General features: G+C 31.0%; 1 protein-coding gene across 1 annotated transcript in view; it reads left to right on the forward strand.

Moving 5' to 3' along the window:
• The window catches only part of LOC124365803 (zwei Ig domain protein zig-8-like), a 313,175-nt gene that overhangs the window by 142,795 nt on the left and 148,801 nt on the right, over positions 1-21,579 (forward strand). The window contains exon 2 of the mRNA XM_046821826.1: positions 18,069-18,132. The gene's annotated coding sequence lies outside the window, so the exon portion shown is untranslated. The remainder of the gene's footprint in view (positions 1-18,068; positions 18,133-21,579) is intronic.

Below are 21,579 nucleotides of genomic sequence, written 5' to 3' on the forward strand. Positions count from 1 at the left end.
ACATTAAATATTTATGTGAGTTCTAAACATTGAAGTTCTGGTTATTGATTTTTGCAGTTGAGTAATTTTGAATTACTTGAAATACCACCTCTCGTGGTTAATTTCTCGTTTACGGCAATGGTGTTTTATTCTATTACTCTAAAACAATAGATTACGAGATAGAGAGTTGAACTACTCAGTTATCATGACTCCTATAATAATATACAATATGCTTTTAAATAATATCAAAACAATAAAAAAATAACGCAAAAACTAATTAAATTATAATGGCACTGCTTAATTGATTCATATAGCACGTTTTATTACACATTAATAATACGTTTTAATATTTGGATGTGTCATTTCACATTGTTTGGAAAATAGTATTTGCGAAACTCTTTAGTGTATTAACTTATAATGATAGTTTGAATTTTTCGTAAGGCATGTACGTTATGTGCCAGATAGGTTCAGAAAGTTGAGCTATGTTTGATCGAACTTTATCGTAATTTAACTTTTCCAATCCAAGTAAGAGGCAAGGAGAGGAAAGTATTGCCAAGCTGCACACTTTACTAGTGGAAACGTACAACTACTTCATCACTTCCCATGGAGTATCAACACACAGAGTAAACCCGACAACGTGATACCTGAGTGTAGACGAGAATACTTGAACTTTCCAGAATATCCTTCATTTGTCCATTGATGAAGTGGACAGTCTTTTGAATTTTGAACGGCTTTCAAGAATGTTCAACTATTAATTATTTTAAAATTATATTTTAGAATTTATTTGTGTTATACGAGTGTTATTTGTGTTATATAAATATTAATTTAAATGAGTAATTATTTGGAATATATTATGAAGTTTTACTATGTACAATGTTATGTTATAACAGTGCGAATATATTTTATAATTTTTACTTTGAAAGAATTTTTGAAATGTATAAATCATGCTATAAATTCATTTTTAATATTTTGTACAAATACACAAATTTTTATTAGGCTCATTTTTAAATACCTTTACCTTCTAATAAGGAGGCCGTTAAAATAACTCTTCCTGCTCAGTTATGTTCTGATAGGTTTTTAATTCACATAACATTCCCCTAATTCCTGTTATACTCTTTCTCTGTAGCTCAATCACCAATAAATGGTAAAGAAACTCTGAATCCTAATAGTACATGTTTATTTTACAAAAATGTGTTTTATTTTTTTGCCAGAATTATCCACTACTTTGTTATAATGTAAAGGCGGTAAAAATACAAAAAAATTTCTTTTAACTTAATTGGAGAAAAAGATTATTGTATTTATAAATAAACCACATTAAAATGTAAGTAGTTGATAAATACATTTTTTTGGACCAAGCCACGAAGGCTTAATTATTATAAACGAACGTGGCATATTTCTTAATAAAGTAGTATTACTTTTAGAATACGTCAATTAATTATATCAGTTACACTATCAAAAGCATTCAAGCAGTCCGTAGTGTTATCTATTGACAAATATATTGGCAATATTTTGTCAATGCAGTTGATGAAATAACAATTTTATATAACAATATTGTAATGAAATGAGTGCTAAATGTGTAAAGTTGGCGTATATCCACAAGCTTTATTGCTATTGGACACTAAATGGCTTACCCATTACATACATGTGCTGCGGACACCAGATGCGGTAATCTCCTGGGCTCGTGCCAGATCGTCAATTCTCTCGAGATCATTTCTTTCTCTCCATATATTTGTAATTTTTTGGATAAATATGAATTTAGTAAAGGAAGTAAACAGCCACATTTTACATTATTATAATATCCATTGTTCAAATATACACACATGTACACATATACACACAATATATAAAACATTTCGTATACACACTAAAGACAATACCGGGTATCTTAAAGGTCCCAGACCTCCCTCCCTTGTTAAATTTTTTTTGAATACAGATTGAGTGGTTTCCTTTGGAGGATGTTCATATAACCGATTGAGAAGTGTTTGATCACTGAAAAATGTTTACTCTCCTCCCCAAACGGAGTAATTTGGAGGCGAGTTAAACGTTTAAAAAGGAACCCCTAACAAGTGACGTCATTTTCGTCATTATATATACTATAAAATAATGAAAATGGCATAAACAAAGAAGCCCCTAAAGAAACTGTATAATATTTTGTGGCCAAATAAAGTTTGAATTGTTTTATAAACCCCCCACAGTTTACGTTACATTTAAATTTATAGTAAGGTAGATAAAACATTCACTTACTAGATATTCTAAGAACTTACGTATTACAAGAATGAACAAACATGATTAACATTACATTTATTAGATCTGAATTGTCTGACCGAACACCTGTAGGAAGTCTTAGGTATACCATTAGCTGCTTAGTATGTGAGACACATTCAGTCAAGGATTGTTGATTTTTTTTATCAATAAACAAAAATAATGAGTAGTTTTATGATTTCGCGTCGTAAGTTGTCGAAACTAATAGTGAATAAAATGTTATCTGCCTTTAAATAAATTTAAATTTAATTTAAACTGCAGGGTTTAATAAAACAACTGAAACTTTTATTAACGCTTCTCCCAAGTTTGTAGCATCTCCCTTACCGCGCTGTCTTATGTCAAGGCCTCAGTTAGCCGCTATAGCTATTATATAAATTGGCTTTAGAATATATTAATCTTTCCCAGTTTATATGTAGGAACTTGTGCAGAGACGGCCGGTTTATAATTTTAGGCTTTGAAAATATCCCTTCTAGATATAACCTCGTTAGAGGAAATTTAATATTACTAAATAGTCCATAGTCACACAAAATTTTTATTTTAAATTAAAAAAAATTTTTGAAAGATACTTTGAAGGAAGATTTTTCCATCAAGTAAGGTCTTACAATGACCTTACTTGATGGAAGATACTATTCTTACTAGGTACTATTCAAGAAGATATATAGATTAATAGTTTCAATGTAAATAATAACTGATAATAACACTACTATTGTGTTGGACAGTTATTAAAAAGCGTGGCTAACACAGCATTTGCTTTGAATTAAACTTTCAGATGAAGGAGATTATTGTCTGTTCTGAATAGAGCCGGATTCCGATGAACTTAGCCTATGCTTTGTCATTGTAAACAATTCTGTTGATGTTTTTATTAAACGTTACTTGAATAAAGCTTACCCTCCACATAAATATTGAGCAATATCAGGCTTTAGGTAGTGTAAAGGAATGTTTTAAGGAGGTATGAACCGGAATTATTAGTTTATAGTAAATTAGGTCACAAAAATGTATGCCTATGGACTATGCTATTAAACTAAAGTACCACTCCTAGCTGTAGATATTCTACGTAAATAGTGTCTTTCATAATGTACTTTTATATGTACATTCTAAAAACATATTAATTAATAGATATAAAAGACAAATACCCGGTTTAACTTGTACTATACTAATAGAAACTACAATACATCTCATCCTGGTTGTCTTTTGACAGAGGTAGGCTAGTCTAATCTGTAATATATATTTTCTTGTACGGAAACTTCTTCACGATCTTTTTAATCAACCATTAACGAATAAGAAATAATTTGATGAGTTCTATGGTCGATTTAAATATTATTTTATATTTTGTCACAAATCTTAAAAAGAGATAAATAATACATTAACACTGGGATTATAAAGTAAGTCATTGATGCATATTATCCTTTATTACTTTCCATCGCAAATAAAAATTTAAAAAAATCATTAATGAAGAAAATTCAAGAGCATCAATATAAAACTAGTTTCTGATTACTATGTCGATAAAGGCTACCTTTTGAGCAAACATAAAATTTCATAACAAATTTAGAAATATATTAAAATCTACTTAATAATTTGTAATTATGCCTGCTTTTACCATCAAATTATCACATAAAGTTAAATATTCCATAGTAGAATAAAAGATAATAGTGAAATGATGCACACACAATGTAACAACATCGTTTACACTATGCACATAAATACACATACAAGATACAATATGCCTTTGATCAAATTAGCATTCAGATATATCATTGAATGTCTACTTAACTACATAAAACAGTCTATACATAATATTTACGATTTGAAAACTGATACAGATAATATGAAAATTAATGTCAATTTTGAATAATTTGGTTATGTATAGATTAAATTGATTATATTAATATATATAATCAGTGAACCATACTAGATTTCATTGATGCATAAATAAAACCGTACTGCACTCGTAAAATCTTATGTTTTTGCAAGGTTTCTGCTTGTTTGTTTGGAAAACGTGATATTAAACGAAGTTAATTTAATTCAACCAAATGCATTCACTTTATAGGAACTATGGAATTTCCATTGCAGAACATGGGAAATTAAGTTCTATATAAAGTGGCAGTAGTATGTTTACTGTATGGTTTTCATAACATTGTCTTCTACACTGGCACATTCATTGCCAAGACACACCTAGAGCCCCAAGTTCCAATCCCCTCCAAGAGAAGTATTATAATTATTTGACCATCAATATTTCAACCAATTTTTCAGGTTTACTAGATTAGAATACAAAATCCTAGCGACTCAAGTCTGCGGATTTACAATTATTGCCAAAGAATTACACCGTAAATGCAAAGAACTATAGGTTACGTCATCGATAAAGGGATTTAGTTAAGGAAAAATGTAATTGGAAACCAAATTTAGCATTATTAAGAGTTCCCAATGGGTTAAATTCAGAATAAATTTCAGTTTTGTTCATTTCAACTTCTACGTTATTAAAAGATAGTAAATATTAAGCGTGACAGTTTGAAACATAACTACTGATTGTACCAATATTATAAATCAAACATTTAAATGTCTGTTAAAACATTTTGAGACCATTAAAAGCAATGTTTTTTTAAAGGCTCTCATTCAATAAACTTTAAATTATTTTATATTCCTTTAATATTATCCCTTTATAGTACGTGGGGAATATTCTCATATACTTAAATAAAACGTATTTAGCTCATGGGCATGGAGTGTTATATTTCTGTTCTAAATTTTAAGTCTTTATTGGAGGGTTGAGAAGTTAGGGACGATTGGAAGGTATATACAATAAAAACAGGATTAAATAAGAGAGTACAGTGTATAATATCAATAAACTGTCTATATAACCCAGTTATGACCTTATTCAACAAAGTTATAGTCTATGTAGCTTTACATTAATTTGTAATTTTTAACATTAAACAGTAATAGGTTTTGTTAAATATACAAACTTAGTGTTTGTTATATTTAACAACTAGATGGTTTTTTGTTAGTATAATATAACATATGATTTCATTACTTGCGGTTCTTGTTTAAAAGGTGTTGAACCTTACTTCACAGGTATCATATGGTGAAGGCTTACGTCAAGTTACGAAATGTTTGCTCTTGAAATCCTAATTTAACTTTCCTAATCCAAGTGAGATGCAAGAAGAGCTCGCTAAGTTGGACACTTTTGTAGCTGGAACGTATAGAAGTACTTCAACACTTCCTGTGATGTGTCAATACATTGAGTAAACGGGACAACTTTCGACGTCGAGTAAAATTTCTTTACAAGATTCGATGTTTCCACGACTTCCTGCTAAGTCTATTACGAAAATGGAGAGTTTCCTTTTCCTCTATTCCTTTAAAGTTCGGGTAAAATCACATCACATTGCTAATTTCTTGAAAAAAAGACTTCCTACAAAAAGATCACTTGATATAGTTTGATATTCGTTCATTATATTATTAAATTATAATAACACATGTTTTTAATTACGTGCTGTATTAATAGTAGTTATGTTAATTATGTTTAAAGTGAATTTAAATTTATTATTTACATTTTAAATTATTATAATATTATATTGATTGTTTACTAGTAAATTATTGATGTAGAGAATTATAAAGACATGAAGATTAAAAAAATACAAAACACGTATTGTAAACGATCCCTATTATACTGTGTAACTGTGTAATAAAAAAAACATTTCATTTAAAATCTGCGTATAAACTGTTAGTACGGTCGAACATATCTTACCAAACTTCAACTTAAAATTAGAAACATCAGTACACTCAATATTGTAAACTTTAATTTGGAGAATTCTTCAGCTGTTCTTTAGTTATAAAGAGGCCATTATAAAGGTACGTGTAATGTATTTAAATTCAATGTTATCTTTTGGTTAAATGTTTCTATCTTGTAATAGAGGATGTTTCAGTTTGATAGTATTTATAATATCTTTAATATTCTTTACTATTTTATTAGTTCTTTCCTTCTAACCAATGGCATTTAGTGCATCATTGCCTCACACTGGCACCTGCATTTATTAATGAACATTGAGAGATGGACATATTTATGTTTAAGTTTTATTGGCATATAAACTTAACTTTAACCTATGCATGCTAATAACTTATATGCAATGAATACTGAATTCTGCTTTGTTATCGCATTTCGCAATCTATACCATTTCCGAGATGAGATTGAGAACATTTATACAATTGAAATCCATTCATCCTCCCAAGGTGTTGCAGCAACAATGTTGAATGCTTTTAGGAGCCTTTATGAAATGCTCACATTCACCAATGTAAGTGCATTTGACACATAAACAAGTTAGGTAAAGGACATACTGATTTATTGTTACTTTAGTACTTTATACAATTGCATCATTTCCTAGTGATCGAAAAGTATTTTATTCCTTTCTTGGTATATAAATAAAGAAGAATTATTGTTTACTTTCCTAGTTGATTTGTAAAAATCTAATTATTAAAATATAATTATGATTCTTTTTACTGAAATGTTCATAGAATGAATAAATATAAAAAAATGAATTAATAAGGTAATAATTTGATCTCAAATAATAAGTGCAATGTTTCTTGTATAAAAACACAGTCGTATGTATTTGATGATTGCAGTCCCCTATCGAAGACAGTTTATTTCATGTCTTATCGTAACCATATCATAGAGAAGGGTAGAGTTTTTCAAATAGGTATTCATATACAGCTTTATGATTTCTCTACGTTTATAATTAAAATAAGTGGCTTGAATCGTAAAATTGCTGCAAAAAATATAGCGCGCTAATATTACGTTTCATTTTTTTTTTAATGGCGATCGCCCTAGCAGAGTCTGATTATATCTATTAAATATTTAATAGATTATCATCACTCATCCATTATTCCTCTCCAGTACGCTAAAGTCGTATATCATGAGTCAACTCTGTGTTCCAGATATAGGAAACTAGGGTTGATCAGGAAACATGTCGCCTAATTTATTCCATAAAATCTATGAGTAGTTCTCACTGTAATAGCAGTTAGCGTATACTTGAATTATTGAGACAAAAATGTGTTATTTTTTATAATAATATTTCTTCTGTAAGCATCACGAGAGGCATTTAGTAATTAGTATTCTCTGTCTACACTTCTATTTAAATCTACAATATTTACACGCAAGTAGTAAAACAATTGGCCTAAGGGCATATCAATAGAATTTTCTGTTCTAATTAACGTTAACCTAATTTATTATTATAGTGTTAATATAATTTAATATTGTGATAAAATTTATTTAAGATGTGTAAGGGTGTTTTTTTTCTTTTAAATAACTAATCGTAAATGTCAATATTGTAGGCGCAAGGGTCTATTGATATGTCTAGGCCACTTCGGAAGATGACTGATTGAGTTGTTGCACCCTAAGTCTTAAAGACAGTTACTAGCCTAATCTTAAGGATGTGCCACCTCTCGGGAAGCTGCTATTGGACTAGCATCCCCTTCTTCCAATAAGGCATCACTAAGTTTAGTGGTCAAAATCATAAAATACTTCCTCATGGATATCGAAAGAAAGCGGGCCCCTACTCCCAACCTTAACCATTCAGAATTATCTCTCACTCCGAAAGCATCTTAAAGGACATTTTAGAACTAAGTTTTATATCTAAACTTCATTTTTTAAGCGAGAAAAATAGTGTTACTTCAATTATGAGCTCACTCCACATCAGTATGTAAACAATAATTTCTTCGTATTTATAAATATATTTAATCGATTTCTTTTTTATTGTCCTGATCGAATATTTTGTCGAAATATGAAAGCGATTCCTCTTACTTTTACTACCAGTATCTTGCGACTCCATACAGATTTTGAAACTAAAAATTGCATTTCATATGGTTACAAAAAGTGTCTCGATTACCTCATGTCAAATCTGAGGTTGTAAGTTTTGGGAATATTTATAATCCGTTCGTTGCAATGTGGTTGTTTAAGTAAATTCAGAATGGAAAATTCTTCCTTCAAATAAATGCACGTCTTTAGAAAAAATCACTCCCGATATTTAAAAGCTTGATATGGCTAGGGAGTTAATATATACTATTCGTATGAATAAGAGAGATAATGGCACATTATATTCTAAATGGTGGTAAAAGCTATACATGGTTGTAGTCTTCTTCCTCAGAATTAGAAAACTAAGTTACAAAAACTACGTAAATCAATACATTAAGGATTATAAAATCCAGAGTTTCTAGGCCTTATTTAAAAATTTATCAAGCAGATGCAATAACTAATGGGTTCCTTATCTTTAAGTGTTTCAATGCATACGTGTATTTCAAGAAAGAGAAGAGGGTTTATAGAGCCTAGTGGTTTATAGCTCAGAAGTTTCGAAGGGTAAGATGCGAAACGGGACGGAACCTATCAATATTATTATAAATATAGTAAAGTAAGGAGATATTTTTTCTCTCTTATGTACCATAATTAGTATTGTTAGATTAATACATTTGCTACAATAACAGATTTTTAACTATCTTACCTATAGTATTGTTGAGGAAAGGATAGAGAAACTAGATTGAAATAGTAACTATAAGAAGTATTATAAGATATAGTAAATATTAGCATTCAATATACAACATTTTCATTGTTTTTATACGAAATTATCAGTAACTGTGCACATTTAATATAATTTATTATAATGTATAAAATAATACGATAAGTGTAAAGATCTGAACTTAACAAACCAAAATATCCAAAAGGATTTATAGAGGTAAACGTACCGAAAACTGTCTCTTTAATTACTCCTTTAGTATATGGTCAATTAAAACTTGTAGTTGTTCCGAAAAGTTTATCTGAAATAACTAATATTAACTTTATATTTGTTATTTTAATATTAAGTAGTGATAGTTCTTACATTCCTTTCATATAACATTCAATAGAAATGTGTACTATTCAAATAATTACACAAAACTAACATATCCTAGAATTATAACGTACCGACGATTACTGGGAGTAGCGATGGTCGAGCGGTCCAAGACGTTGAACTTTGGATCTGGACTTTGGGTTATAGATAGCGCAGGTTCAAGTCCTATCTGTAACCGAAGTACGTTGTATCAATATATACCTTATATTGTATTGAATATCATCATATTCGGTTTGACAAGATCATCCGTGGTCCACAAAACCGGGCGTTCTAAGTTTTGAAAAGATCGGCCTCTCTTAAAAAATTTTTCCAATGATAAAGAAGATTGGTCTAAACTGTTAACAGTTCAAGATCACCTAGGATATTTTTAAATTTAGTACTAGAATATAAGCTATCTACGGACTAGATGCTTAGAAATATATATCCCTAATAATAGGCTGCAATTTGACCATCTAACTGCTTCCTTCATAACAGCTAAATGTAAGAGTAATTTGACAGAACTGAAAGAAACTACGAAAAGGACTTCCTTCTTGGAAGATAAGAGTAATATTTACCAGGGCAATGTGTTATTATCTGTTAAAGGTTAAAGATCTGTTATGTTTTAGTGATTTTTATTGCTTTTTCTGAGACTTTCTAGAGTGAGTTTGAAGTTCCTGGAAACAGGAAGTTTATGTTTATGTACAACTAATCATTTTTCTAACTTCAATTATTGCCTTACTATTGAATTTAATACTGTTTTGGAACCAAATATCTAATTAAATATTGCATATATCAAGAGTTATTCGTATAATGAACAACTTGCCACTTAAATGTAGAAGTGAAACTATATGTCAATCTTATCAATCTAATTAAATTTATTTCTTTTGTAAATTAAAAAAGAGCAGTTTTAAAACACATACATGGAAGATGTTTTTTTTTTATTTGTTATTGAGATGGTTATTTATGTGACGGTCATAGTAGATAGGCGTTAAAATATCCTATCAACGAGGAACTGAAATATTACATTTCTTTCACTGCCGTAATTTTAATCTGAAATATTTCATTAGGATACGCATACACTTAAAATATTTTTGCTCTTATACTAATATGCTGTACAACTTTAAAAACAAGCATGACGACACAATATGAAAAGAGAAATATAATGAGGTGCCGTGTCGAGCCAACACCACACCAAGGGAGTTTATCACAAAGCCATTTCGACACCGTACAGGCCACTATAGACATTCCTGTTCCGCAACAAAGGCACTCATTTGAAATACCAGGTCAGAAGTTATACAGCAGAACCCTATAGAAATGCAATGCTTTATATGCAAAGTTATAGTGAGGTAGGTTTGAATAACAATATAAAATCTTCTCGATATATTTAAATTGTATTTTTACTACATAAAAAGCCCAGTACGTTATACAAAACCGAAGACTTGTAATGTGCGGTCACAGAGTGTTCAAAGTATGAAAATCTACCTAGACCGTTCTTATCATAAGGTTTTTGTTCAAAAGATTAAAAAAAAAAAATTTATGCCTAATGATATACATCTATATTTTACTATAATAAAATCCTTTAGTAAGAATACGCATAGTTGGATAAAACTGATTCAGAGAATAAATTACAGTATTCACTCTTTGAAATTATTTATGAATACAAAAAAAAAACTTAATTTTTATTCACTTTTTAGTTGAACATTTAGCTAACTAACTAAAAAGTATATATTTCGACATAAAATTACATAGTTTCACAAGGTTTACTTTTAGTGACTACAAGGTTTTATTGACCCATGGTAATATATATATATTTTCAATAAACATTGAATCACAAAAAAGTACTTGCTCCGCCGGGAGTCGAACCCGGATCTCTTACTTGCCGGGTGTATGTGCTACCATTACACCATAGAGCGCTTACTTTTTCCGATTCAATTATTTTGCATTTCGCCGTATCTGTCACATATGCGTTTATAAGCAAACTAACATATGATCAGAAGACCAAATACCTGTCAAACGACTTTTATTTTCATTAAATTGTATAAATGGCAATAGCCTTATTTAATTTCAATAGACATTGAATCACAAAAAGTACTACTTGTTCCGATTCAATTATTTTGTATTTGGCCGTATCTGTCACATTATATTTATATATATATATATATATATATATATATATATATATATATATATATATATATATATATATAGCCTAATATGAACTTAGGTAAGATTTATGTAGAATTATAATGGTAGCTAGTTTTAAGTTGAATACAGGGTGTACATAAAGTCCTGCACAGGTATAATACTTTCTGAACGATAACAGATAAATCAACAAGATTTGGTACATCAACACTACACCTAAAAATCTACTTTTTGAAGGAACTATCAGTTTTCTGTAATATCATCTAGCAGAGTTTAATGCCGCAAACCGCAATCAAAAAGATTGATCCAGTACAAAATGGCGGCTGTTGAAATGTTTTACTTGGTTACATTTTATTAGTAGCCATAACCCTAGTAAAGCAAAACTGTAACCAAACGAATACTGCAGCTAAATACTTCATTATGCTTGTCAGTTGTACAGAAGTGAATTATGACGTTAGTTATCCTCAAGGGTTACAAATTTGGTCCTAATATATTGATAACGGGGAAAACCTGATAACAGTAACAATTAGAAAGCTCTTATCTTTGGGTCGCAGTTTGGACTTTTCTATTAGCCAGTCTATTCATAGTAGGCTATTCTAGTTTTCTTGTTTTAGTAGTGCTGTCCAACCTTTCTATCAGTGCCTTTAGTACAAAAGAGTTTGTCGTATTGCTTGTAGTTCTTCAACAACACTATGTCGCTTAACGAACGTAAACGTATAACACTTCTTATGATGGTTGGTTGGGGAAACAACAGACGATCAAACGAGGAAGTATGCCATTTAATTAACGACTACTTTCACGAGAGGCAGCCATTTCTAGAACAACTGCAGGAAGAACTGTTCAACGCTTTATGGAAACAGGAAGTGTTTCCGATCGTCATAGGTTAGGAAGGCCCGCTACTGCGACAACCGAAGACAACTCTTTAGATGTATTGCAGTCATTTATTGAGAACCCGCAATAGTCCCTACGCTCAGCAGCACAAACTCATGACATCTCTGTTACGTCTGTTAAAAAATTCTGAAAGGGTCTAATTTTAAGCCTTATAAAGTTCATTTGGTGCACAAACTCAACGAAGATGATTTCGATCGACGTATAGAATTTTGTGAAACCATGATGGCCAAAATAGATCGCAACGAAATTGATGTAAACAATATTGTCTTTTCAGACGAGTGTTCATTTATGCTGAATGGAAGCGTAAACGGGCACAATTGCCGATACTGGAGTAGCGAAAATCCTCACTGGATGCGGGAGGCACATACGCAGTATCCACTAAAGGTGAATGTCTGGCTTGGTGTGATAGGTACCCAGTTGGTAGGTCCTTTCTTTATTGAAGGAAATTTAAATGCAATATCATACCAACTTTTGCTGGAAAATGAAATTACACCAGCACTTCGAAACATGTTTTGAGAAAATTTCCAGAATATCTGGTTTCAACAGGACGGAGCATCCTCACAATACGGCATCGACGTAAGAGCCTATTTAAACACTGTTTTTTGGCAACGGTGGATCGGAAGGCGGGGGACTGTAGAATGGCCAGTGCGTTCACCAGATCTGTCCCCATTAGACTATTTTGTTAGGGGTTACCTTAAGAACAACGTCTACAAAACAAAGCCTCAAAATTTAAATGATCTGAGACAAAGAATACTTCAAGAATGTCAGACGATTCCTCAAGTTGCCCTGCAAAATTCTGTTAATAGTTTTATGTGCGTCTTTCCAACTGTCAAATAACCGGAGGTGAACAATTCGAACATTTTACTCTGAAAACCTTTGGTAAGTAAACATCTTTTATAAATAAAACCTTTGAACAGCTGCTATTTTGTACTGTTTCAATCTTTTATAGTGCGGTTTTCGGCATTAAACTCTGCTAGATAAGCCCTTTAAAATGATGTGCATATTGACCTATGCTCCTATTTAAGATTTCCTTCTGACTCCTTGCGGGACGTCCTTATGATATTACAGAAAACTGATAGTTCCTTCAAAAAGTAGATTTTTAGGTGTAATGTTGATGTACCAAATCTTGTTGATATATGAAGACCCCAGGGGAAAATGTACTTTGTCCACGTTTTAAAATTTTACAGGACATCAATTTCAAGTTTGAAAACAAACGCTATAAATGCCGTGTAATTGTTAGAAATTTAGAAATCAGTTTTCATAATGAGTACAGTAAACTTATAGACCACAAAAATATAGTAACATCCTTTAAGTAACAATTGCTACATAGTAACGTCGGATTTTTCAACACAAGTACCAATTTTACAGGGGAAAAAATGTTCTTTGTCCATCAATCTAGGTTAACTTAAAACAAACCATATTGGTTATAAGGGAAACCACTAGAGACAAATAGCACTTTATTTTATGATTTATTGTGTATTAAATCTATTCATTAAATTTGACAATGAAATGGTTTAAAAACAAATAATATTAGCTGAGTTTGTACATCATTTATTTTTTGTGGACCTCTTTTTCTTGAAATTTTTTCTTTCTCCATGTGGTAAATTAATGTAGTACTCTTTAGCTCTTCTTTCCATACAAAATTGTTTTAAGTGGTTCACATCCACATATTTTGCCTCATATATTGGTAACAAACCTGAAACAAAAGAACCCTTTTATAAACTAATATTAAATTAAATTGACTTAAAGAGGGTTTCTGCTGTGACAAATTGAGTATTTAGTTAATTATTGTAATTTTGTTGCTAAGTCTAATTAGTTTACGTTGTAATATTAGTGATCAGTATAACAAGAGAAAATAAAATACTCACTGTCATAATCATGAGGAGGTAGTATGAATTCATTGCTAGAAGCTGGTCGAAGATTCTCAGCAAACTCCTGATTTCGGTAGACTATTCCTTGTGGAACTACTGGAGAAGAAATCCACGCACCATTGTATGAGTCACGATGCATATCATTTGATAGGTTTTTTACTGCAACTGTAAATTCTTTTACTGGTCTTATGGGAAATGGGCATTTTTTTGAAGAATAAAACGTCTAAGAATCCAACCCAGTTTCTAATGAGACTTTGGTCCACTTCGAACTGTTTAAAGGGTACAGGATGTTGACGTGACGACTGTACAACTGATATCCAATCTTCAAGAATTTCAGATCTAGATTTGTTTTAATAATAGCCATAATGCTGTCCGACCCCATGCACGAATGTCCCCTAATAACAAACGTGATTTTCACTGTATCTAATCTTTTCCTTTCATGTACAAGATAATAGATATAACGGAATAGTGTATAATTTTTGTTTTGTCCTCCACACAGGAGTCACAGAAAATTTCAAGATTTCTAACAGTTTTTTCTAGATATTGCGTTATATAGTGATCAAGAAAAGACACGACTTCATTGGAGCCTTTTCCTCCAATTACTTCACTGTAGCAATAGAAAACGGATTCTGTGGTTGACAGTTCATGTATATTAAACATAACAAAATAATAGTTTCCTCCTGTAGTAGGCATCATTCGTTGTGATGTTTGGCAAATTAAGGTTTCTCTGGAAATCCATACAGATTGACTGTATGGTTTGATTTTTCTCACTAACTGACGAGCTACAGTTTTCCGCGTATAGAAATGTTGTGCTTTTATAAGATGGAAATCGTGGGCAGTTATTTTCTTACATAGATCCTGTTCAGTTTTAATTTTTTCCCTGCTTCCATCTGGTAAAGACCTTATTATTGTTTCAAGCTCCGTGCGGTGGGATTTATGGGCATCACACATTGAGCAAGTGTCGGAGCGTGGGTATCCAAATGACACATTAAGTTTTCTATTAAAAATACTTCTGTACGACTCGTATTATACAATTGTATCAACATTGTTGGATTCAGTACATTTATCCTTGTACATTTCATGCATTGTTTTAAACAGAGAATTCCTCGGGAAGGTAGATATTCTCTGTTTTATTACGAGAATAACGGCTCAGACGCCCTTTAATTTATTTAATGTGATTACATACACTTTCTATTTGGCGCTTAGTTAGTTTACGCGGACGGTTTATGTGGCTACCTCTGCGATCTTTTGGCGATACACCATAAGTTTTAAGTGAATGTTTTATGGTGTCTAATCGTCTTTTGGTCAATCCATGCAAAGCTATAAATGCCTTCTTGTAAACTTGGACATCAGAGTTTCTGCCTTCTCCTGTAGCCTATAGGCAAAACTACAATCATGAGTTCGGCTATTTTCAATATTACCTGCTCTGGACCTACGCCTGTTAACTGGTAGAACCGTAATCAATCCAGAAAGATATGATGCTTGTGAGTTCCAAGGCTCTTTTGAGGTTGCGCCTAAATTCATTGAATTCCCTAAGAATTCGTTTTTGTTCAACTTCAGGTATTACCTGGAAGCATCTATACCGCTTACAAAGGCAATTCTCACCTAACTCAAACGTCTGAGCTCTCAGTCTTTTAGTTGCATCTTTCATTCTGCCAGTAATTACTCTTTTCTCACTTTTCGGTGTTTCTGTGATATGTTATTCTATATTATCTGCCATATCAATGATTATAAGTCACTAAATTACAACAAAACACACTTTCCACAACACAAGAACTCACTACACACTATAGAACACAACTTGCAATGTTATTCAAACATAACCTCAAAACACAACCTTTGCCATGACACTGCAGAATGACTGAATCATCTGTAGGCTACAAAAGAGAAAGCTAAATAAACAGCATGGACAAAGTACATATTTCCCCAGATGCTAGGACAAAGTACATTTTTCCCCAGAGTGCCAAATCGAAAAACAATAATATCTCTGTGACATAGTACATTCTTCCCCTGATCATTTGTTTAGATAAATTATTGAGTTTCAAAGACCAACAACCAGTGAAAACCTAAAAATTAAAAAAAAAAATTGACAAAGTACATATTTGTCGCCGCGTACCGCATCAGAATATGACAATCCAGTCAGAAATGGCAGCGCATAATATACTTCACAATGTGTACCTAAAACAACCCGCCATTTCTGATTGGATATACCTTTTGAGATGCGGTTTGCGGCATTCAACTTTACTTAGTGAGCTCTTTAAAATGAGGTATCACTCGACCCATGCTTTTATTTAAGATTTCCATGTTTATCTCTGTGGGCCGTCCCCCCATGGTTGGCATGTCATAGTAATAGAAAGGAAAAATAATTTACATAGCCATATGACACTGTGCACAGTGTATAGATGTTATCTCCTATGGTTTTTAAAATATTAAGCCGTACCCATACTTTTCAAACACCTTGTATGTTATCGTTCAGACAATATTATACCTGTGCAGGACTTTATGTACACCCTGTATAATCATATACCAAATGAAATACATACAATCTACTATCATAGAATGAGCAAATATATATTTTTGCTGTATTCCTTAATAAACGTATAACTATTTAGAGTATGCAAATTAGTAATTATATCCCTATTTTCCGTTTGATTTCCATTGTTACTGGTAAAAAAGTCCATATCCGGTAATCATTCCGATTTTTATTTAATCAATAAAGAAATATAAATGTTGATCCATTTCTATTCAAGTCCCAACTATACAACGACATTTTAAAATGTGTTACAATTGTAGTTTACAACACTATATATTGTTCTAAAATATAACTTACCTATGTAAACTCTTTACACCTACAAATTTATACAGTATACAACGCATATATTAATGCTTATATAAGGTAATGATTTTATAATATTTACCGAAACGATTCGAGTCACTGTGTTGTATTTAGGTAAACATAGGATGACAGTAATGTGTTTACACGTTCCAGTCCTGTCCACTCCATATAGTTACAAACGTGGACAGGACCACATCGCGCTGTATATTAATTTACATGTCAGCACAGTGTGAATGTATGTCATTACCTTTGTCAGGACCGTATGTAAAACATATGAATTCGATGTAATTTGAATATGTTTCATTCTAAATGACCCTACATTTGCATCACATTGAACTAATTTGCTCGTTTAAAAAACAAAAGAACATTTATAATTACAACGCATATGTTGTCTCATGAGATATATCTATACATTCAGCACTATGTGTACCAAACTCTGTAGACAACTACACTACTGTTGATTCACGTGTATAGTTTCCCTTAACAAATGTCTGTTTAAGGTAGTTGGTGGGAAAAGACTTTAATCAGGGCCCAAGTACAATTTAACACAATTTAAAAATTCAGCACCACTTTCGAAAACAAACTACTACTATTTGTGATACACTAATTCGTCATTCTTTTTAAAAACAGATCAATTTTGCGAAACTGCGCCCATAGAGAAAAATGTATCAAAAGGCTTTTAAAATAGTATGTAAATTTTATTTCAACAACTTTTCAAAATGTTGTTTTAAGTTATGCTTTTAATGCTGTTTACTGTTTATTAATAATTTTATACTTTAATAGCCATGCTCAGGCATTGTTATAGTTAAACAATTAGTAATGGGTTGGAGATGACAAGGTTATGTGTTAGGCCTATGCCATAAATTTCAAGCTATCATGCTAAACGCGACGAGCAGGAAGTTTTATATATAGTTTCAACTGATTTGTGCTTTTATGGAGACTTTTATAGTTTTTAAGATGCCTTATATTTCATGATTTATTATATATAAACTGTACCAAAAACTAATCATTATCAGCCTGAAAATACGTAGTCGCCTACCTCCTAATATACAGTAACTTCAGATGAATCATAGCTACAATAGTGTAATATATCTCAGTTGGAATAAAATAACCTTATTCAATCATCACCCACTTAATTTAAAACGAAGCATTTCTTAAGCAATGGAAAGAATAATGCATGCACTAAAAAAATACATCATTAAACCTGTATGCATTTTTGTAGCTAATATTTTTATTCTTTTTCAGGGGATTAGCCTGTGAAAAACCACACAAATTTATTGTCACCCAATCTGCTCGATCTGAAACATTGGTAAGTGTTAATGTGGAATGTACATATATACCCGTTCTAAATGTTATGCACACTGATGGGATCTTGGAAACTGTGAGATACAAGAAAAACTTTTGGGATAGTAACAATATCAACAAATAAATGTTGTTACGTTAATTAATGGTTGGGTAATTTACTACCTGCTCTCAAAATTTATTTTGGTATATATTTTTAAACTGTCCCAGCTCTTTATTAATTCCTACTGGAATGCTTTTTACATAAAATCTTCATGAACTTTTTCCAGTTTATAAATATTATAATAAACCAGGACCAACTAACCGGAGGTGGAGGGGTTCAAGTATTTTTTTTAATGCGTCGACTCGTTTTTTATTTAAACTAATTACAAGAAATTATATGTTACTAATGTAAATGTACAAAAACCACATATTTAATACTTTTCATGTGGCTTTTATAAAATAATTCATAAGCACCTGTTTTTTGTACAGTATTTGAAGGGAATATTTATGATACCAATCGGATGTTTGGTAATCCTGACTGATAATGCACTAGGCATAGTGATGGAATTAGATGTTTAGTGTAACACAGAAATTACATTACAAGGATAGATTTTAATTAATTAATGTGCTCTCTATACTATAGTGTATGGTTTAGTTAAGATAGTTTAATTTGGACCCCGCTGACAAGTTTTGTACTTAGCGGGGCCATTGAAATGTAAGCTTTTGGAAATAAACCAATTCAAATCAATATATATATATATATAAATACATTTGCGGCGATGGTCAGGATCTTAAATAGGGTAGTTTTATGTCCAAACCTAACAACATAGCAATGTGAGCCAATGTTCAGTTTCTGGCTGTCGTAACACCTGCTTGATTATACAGCTCTGTGCAACTGTGATTACTGAAGCTCCTTATAGTATGTCCGAAGAGTCAAGATCTCTGAGGGTTAGGCGACACTTGTACCGCAACAAGCAATCACTGTCTCACTCGCAGTCTGGTCTACCTGCTATCACTTGATGACACACTTACTAGTGTTTGGTCAGAAATATTGTAATTAAAATATATGTTCAAATTTTTCAATCTTTCCTAGTTTATATGTAGGAACTTGTGAAGAGATGGCCAGTTTATAATTTTAGGCTTTGCAAAAATCGCTTTTAAATGTAACTTCATCAGAGGAATTTTAATATTAATAAACATATCCAAAATCAAAAAGAAGTTTAAATTTTTTAAAGATTTTTAAACACATTTTGAAGAGGATTTATATATTTTCCCTCAAGCACGGTCTTACGACTTACTACTCAAGCAGATATATATATATTTAATAGTTTCGATGTAAATAAAAACTTATACAAATATTACCATTGTGTTAGAAAGTTGTTTAAAATGCCTGGCTAACACAGCATTTGTGGTGAATTAAACTTTTAGATGAATGAGTTTATTGTATGCTCTGAATACAGTCGGATTCTGATGAACTCAGTATAAGCTTTGTCATTGCAAAAAATTCTGCTGATGTTTTTATTAAACGCTAGTTGAATAGAGCTTATAATAAGTAACTAAATATTTATGTTGGATTACTTAATATTTTAGTAATTTTTTTAAATAAAATAAATGTTATTGCATGAAAATACTGTTTAATCACGAAATGCCTGCAACATCTCGGCGATATTTCAAGTTGAGTTGATAATTTACCCTTTTGGTTAAAAGATACTGAGTAATGTTTAAATCATTAAACATTATTTCATCCCCAACTTACTTAAAATCAATTATATCAAATAAATTTGGATACAAATTTACTGTGATTACATTATGTCTTTTAGTTCTAACGTATTATCTGTTTTGTTAAAATGTGTTGATTTATATTTGAATATTCCAGAAGATGGGGGTAGTAAATTACATTAAATACAGAACCATAAAATTTATTTACATACAACATATGTATACACACAATCACGCACATACATATATAGGTTTATTTATTGTTAATTAATAAACGCATATGCCTATACAATACGACAATTTGTAGTAATGAAAAGTGAAAGAGTATTAAGAAAATAATAGAAAGTTACCTCAATAAAAAAATCAATGAAAGAACCAGTCCATTGCAAGTTGATAATGCAAATCTTTTTGTTTTAGTTTTAGGCTGATCTAATAAATTATTCATGATATTTTTGACTAATCGAGAGATATCCTGTGATCAATGCCCAATAACAAAGTAATAAATGTTTGTCATAATGAGCAACTAGTAATTATTCAACATGAATAACATTCCTTTCAATACAAACATATACTACTCTAACATATATATGCTTTTACATGTGCAAATGTTTTTAAATCTTAATTTAAAAATAATTGTAAGACTTGAAATCAGTTTGTCTATAAATATTGCTATAATATGTATTAAAATAAAGTTTTATCATTTTTAGTCTATTTATATCTTTTACAATGTTTAAGCATGTAACATAAATATTTGCACTTTGAGTAAATGTTTGCAGTTCTAAGACTTTTTATTAAAAGATTCATTTATCAATTGATGACTAATGTATTGGAGCTTCAAATTTCTAGCCTTAAAAGTTGCTAATAGCATAGTGTAACGTCATAAAACAATAAATTAGTTCATAAAATGTTTAATATTTTATAAACACAAATCTACTAATGAACTGGACCATTATAATTTAATTATGTTCATAATTAATTATGGAAGTCTTGCGTCTTGCATATTGCGAATATAACATAAATTCGTCTTTTATTTACAAATGAAGATTTACTTTAATAATACCATTCACTATGACTATTATTCTTAAAAGTGTATCTAAGCATGAAAAGTGTATGACAACTTCCTAACGTAATACAAACACGTTGACTGATCCATACCAAGTAATAACATGTTTTAACACACATAATTTTATAAATCAATATATTTTTATTTTGAAATTTATTTTGGATACAAATCGGTATTCAGGATAAACATTTAAATGTATAAAATCACATAACACACCAAACTGCAGCTTTCTTCATCTAACATACAAACATAATGGTGACGGACAGCTCAAAGGATAGCATGTAACGTGTTATGTTTGTTGGATGTTTTGGCTCACTTCGCCTCTGGCAAAGTACACTTCGGTCATGGTACACTTCAAGTGCTGGAAACTCTAGATCCAGTTGGTTACACTCCAACAGTGCACTTATTAACTCGTCTTGCACCATTAACTTTAAACCCCTCAGTGTTATAACTTCCCACTCTACGTGCAGACTGTTTTTTCCCCCTTTTGCTATAAAAATATTAACTAAAGTTTATTGCTAACGTCATTTCATAGTATTGATTTAAAAATCTTTAAACTAAACGTATCTTAAGATATCACAGATACTGTATATTCCACATATTAGTGTGAACAATATATTGTATTTTGCAAGTTTTGTTTATCGGAGAAGAAAAAAATAGAATAATAATAAAATGCTAATTTTCATCCCA

This window comes from Homalodisca vitripennis, chromosome 7 (assembly GCF_021130785.1).
Source record: "Homalodisca vitripennis isolate AUS2020 chromosome 7, UT_GWSS_2.1, whole genome shotgun sequence".
In the NCBI taxonomy this organism is placed as follows: Eukaryota; Metazoa; Arthropoda; class Insecta; order Hemiptera; family Cicadellidae; genus Homalodisca; species Homalodisca vitripennis.